Genomic DNA, 4,633 nt, shown 5'->3' on the forward strand with positions numbered 1-4,633 from the left:
TAAAAATCTTTAACGCTCGTTGACCTTTTTTGTTGATAGCTTTCCTCCTCCCAGGCTCCAGCCAACAGTAGCAGTAACAGATATCCAGATCTTAAGAGGATAGAAGTATAATGGTGCACTGAACATGGAAAGGAAGAACCAGTAATGGTTCCTATATATTCATAACGCGAATCAGCATCAAACTAAGGAATAAGCTTCCCCAAGAAAAAGTTGACAGCAAATAGTTTCTCCTCTTAATGAATTGAGGAAACAACTTTGAAGTTATCGGTAGCCACCGCTTCTGAAGCAACCAATAGCTTTGTAACCATTAGTTTACTTGTATTAGATTAATTTATATTAGGGTTTATTTAATACAATTGCTCACAAATGTTAAACCATTTTGTAGAGTAGTGTTCTATATCTGTTTAAATGAAATGCTTCCCTAAGCTCAAGATCAGTGTTTTTATGTTGTGTAAATTATGAAATTACTGTGGAATATCTGGTAAACTTGATAGGAAACCCCAGATGTCAGCACTTTGCTGGGCAAGATTTAAAGTGGCCCACACCATTAACCCTCATCAGGAGTGCTATCAGTGGGCTAAGTCATAAGGGCATGCCCATCCATTACGTTCATCCAGGATAATGTGAGAGAGAATCAAAGGGCAGTCAGACAGGGACCTCTATGCTCAGATTCCACTGCCAAGAAATGGCCTAAGTCAGCTCTTGTTGTTGAAGAAAATAACCCTTTAGGAATCAGACTGAATCCTATTTTAAGTTTTAGAGGAGGAAGGATACTATTTAAACATTGATGAAATGTGCCTCTTTTTTTTATCAGCATAGAAATTTATTTGAATTCAAAATAATATGGTTATATTTAGCATAGTGTAATAATTATCTAAAACACATATCACCGTTGGCTCTGAAACAGTTCTAAAGATGTCATTCTTTTGGAGTCAAAAAATATTCAGTAAAAATGTACAAGGAAGCAAAAATATAAAACAAAACAAGTTTGCTGAGTATGGGAAGTTGTTACAAGAGGGGCACACCAAGAAAATGTAACAGAGTCCAAATTACATAAGACGCAGCAAGGAGTTCTCTTGCTTTAACAACTCCTAGAAAATAAACCAGTCATCTCAACACAAGAACATCACCACTGGGTTAACAGGACAAATTTTCTGAGGGACACAGGTAGTAACTCACTATACTTCCCTTCTCTAATACCTTTTCTCACACCAATTTCTTTCCTTTCCTCGAGGATAGATTTTATCCTGTTGAAAAAAATTTTAGTTTTATTTGTAAATAATATCCTGAATGAAGTAAGCAGCGTTTTAGCTGAAGATGCTCAGGAATCAAACATTGGAAAAAGACCAATCAGCTAACTAGCTAGCAGTTACCATCAGTGGCTTGCAGAAAAAAAAAACATTACAGATGATATGTTTGCTAAATAGATAAAAAGAATAAGCAGTTTAAAATGGGTGAAAAATCCCAGGATTTATTGTGACCTAGACCAGAGGTCCCTAACCTTTTTGGAACCAGGGACCGGTTTCCTGGAAGCAAATTTCTCCAGGGAGGTGGGGCGGGGTGTGTGAGGTTCAGACGATAATGTGAGCCATAGGGGGCGGCAGATGAAGCTTAGCCGACTTGCTTGCGACCCACCTCCTGCTGTGCAGCCCGGTTCCTAAAAGGCTGCAGACTGTTACCCGTCCGAGGCCAAGGAGTTGGGGACCCCTGACCTAGGCACTCAAAAGCAGACAGTTGACCTTTGATTACGCCCATTTTCCTGTGGAGTGAGCCATAGGGGCTCCAAGACACAGTTTGGTTTCAACAGTGTTCACAGCCAGAGGGCAAACTCAGAATGTCTCCTCCTCTTGCAGAAACTGGAACACGGATGAGAAGTCTTTTTCTGAGTAGCCCTTCACGCACACCATCCCTGCAGATCTGATGGGCTTGACTGCCCAGAAGGACCGGGCTCTTCGTGCTGGTAGCAGAGCCTCATGCTAATCCCAGATCCTTAGCCATGAGTGTTGCTCCGAATCTGCCTTAATAGTAATTAGCCGAGGGAACTCCATCCATCACCCCAGGTACAGGATTATAAGTGTCACTTGACCAACATCATCCTGAGCTCGTATTTAGGATTTTAGCCAAGAGTTTTGGGTCAAGCCCTAACCTGAGTCCCAGATTCATAGCTTCAGCAGTTCCAATCCTACTAATAGCTAACAGCAAGTGTTTGCAGATCTTCGAAGCCTGGCCAGTCCCAACAGCTCCACGATGCACCACATGGGAGCCCATGCACCACAGCAGCTCAACCCCTCCCATCCTAAATGTGAGGTTGCCAGACGGAGCCGTTCCCACACCACCAGAAACAGGGGCATCCGTGAAAACGGCTCCTATTTTCTCAACTTCTTTGGTCAATTCTCTCAAAACCATAGGATCAACAGTACTGGAATCTATTAATAGTGAGTCTTTCTTCACTTTTTTTTGTATTCCATTTGCTCCAGAATAAGCTTCTAGCGCGTTGATGCATTGTAATAATTCTGTCAGCTTTTTTGGCTATATCCGCTGAGGAAGACACTACCGGGTTCACCTGCATCTAGAAGCTCTTTGCATGCATCAGGGAACACATCATCAATAATGAGTGGCTAGCCATGTTTCATGAGCTCTTTTGCCATTGGATTCCCCACGTTGCCTACTCCAGTGAATCCAACTGGAGTCTTAGAAGCTATTGACCTAGAACACAATGTTGCAAAGCTGGCCACCACCAGCTGCTGCGGACGACTCCTGTACCAGAGGCCGGAGGTGGCTCCACGGAGACGGAAGGAGGCTGCCACGCTGCCCCCGCCCCTTCCTACGGTGACCTCCTTGACTCCCGGCTCACCCACTGGCTGCTATAGGGTGCATGGTGCGGAGGGTCGGCTAGGCTGTGGCAATTCTTAATACCTCTTTGTTACTGGGTTACACATACAATTTCACCTAGTGAGTAATTTAACTGAAGGAATTTTTTCCTACGGCATTTTTGTGGCACAGCAGATAGAAGTGAAGTCACTATTTCTTTGAAAAACTGAATTAAACATTTATAGAAAGTCATGATTCATTCTACAAATATGCTGAGTCAAAGAAACATGAAAATTGATACGATGGAGGAAGAGTGCTAGACTTCCCTGATGCTCAACTGGGACCTTTCTTCTGGTGTCAGAACATGGTTGTGTAACCCTTTAATCCCAGTGGATTTTCCAAAAATTCCAGAATCTTCAGATTTTGGTAGCCCCTGTTTACTGCCTTTGCCCCCCCCCATGCCAAACCCCCACCCCACCCCTCACACATTTATTTTTTACCAGTTGTCCTCCTGGGTGTTTTTCTTTATATAGTTATTGGAGCAGTTTGTTAGACTACTGACCCCCAGTGCAAAGGCTCCTCGACCCCGTTTCTCACCCTGTGTAGTTTTGTTCCACCTTGACCTGGGCTTGGTCACGTAACTTGCTTTGGCCCAATGGCATATCAAGAGCTGAAGCTTGGAGAGTACTCGTGCTTTAGGGCTTGCCCTCATGGAAACCTGACATGTTAGGAAGTCTGGCTAACCTTGTGGAGACTAGGCACAGGCCACAGCCAGCACCAATGGCCAGACATGTGAAAGCAACCAGCCCCAGTCCAGCAACCAGATGATGGCAACCTCAGTAGTCACCTCAGGTGAAAGCAAGATAGATCCACCCAGGAGATTCCAGCCCATTCTGCTGATTCACAAATTGTGAGGAGATAAAGTGCCTGCTGTTTTAAACCACGTAGCTTAGGAGTAGTTCATCACACAGGAAGAGATATAACTATCTTCACTGTTAGATTATCTTCCCATTTTATACCATGTTTCCCCTCAAACGACTGTTCCTTTATCCAAGATTCTAGAAAAGAAATAACAACTAATGAGGCTGATAGAGCCTTAACATTTTTTAAAAGTTTTATAAACTTTTAAAATAACTGTGTTATAAAAATCAATATTTATTTTATCACAAAATTATTTTCTTCAGTTGCCTTAAGAAGTAATACAGAATTGTACTAAGTTTATAAATTTGGAGGCTCTAAAAATGTGTTATTCCTTGGATTCAAGCCCTAGTGTACTTTATGTGAGCATTCTTGTTTGCAAAATGATTCCAGGAAATTTGTGATTTCACTTTACATCTTTGGCCTAAGGAGTCATGATATTTTTTTCTGAGAAAAATAATATATTAATTCCACTTTCAGCTATTAAACCCATGGTTTCCTGTATTTTCTATATTCCCTATCAGTAAAGAAGATTATGTATAGCATATAAGGCTGTCATGATTTGGAGGAAGATAGTACAGAAAGAGCCCGCCAAATTAGGCATTGCCCAGTCATGTCAGCATACTAACGTGGGAAGCCACAGGCAGCTTGAAGCCTGGAAAAAAGACAGATGCAATGTACTGATTGTCCTAAGGATCAGGATAATAATTCCTATGATTTTGTTTTAAATATTAATGGCAGAGGATTCTGGGGAAATGATGGTGGCTACAGAGAAGATTTTTATCCCTGAATATGCCACCCCTCCCCAAAATACACAAATCCCCACCCCCCAAAAAAGGAAGAAAAGCATCTAGGATAGCAAGACCAAAAACCCACAGAGAACATCTACAACAAGGTGTCCACA

At 42.1% G+C, this 4,633-nt stretch overlaps 1 pseudogene across 1 annotated transcript; it reads right to left on the minus strand.

Moving 5' to 3' along the window:
- Positions 1–1,829: 1,829 nt before the first annotated feature.
- LOC307065302 (3-hydroxyisobutyrate dehydrogenase, mitochondrial-like) lies at positions 1,830–3,523 on the minus strand (annotated as a pseudogene). Its single transcript has 2 exons — positions 3,374–3,523; positions 1,830–2,864 (listed from the first exon to the last, which is right to left on the minus strand). The product of its transcript is annotated as a 3-hydroxyisobutyrate dehydrogenase, mitochondrial-like (transcript).
- Positions 3,524–4,633: the final 1,110 nt, after the last annotated feature.

The sequence above is a fragment of the Hyperoodon ampullatus genome, assembly GCF_949752795.1.
Source record: "Hyperoodon ampullatus genome assembly, chromosome: 17".
Lineage (NCBI taxonomy): Eukaryota > Metazoa > Chordata > Mammalia > Artiodactyla > Ziphiidae > Hyperoodon > Hyperoodon ampullatus.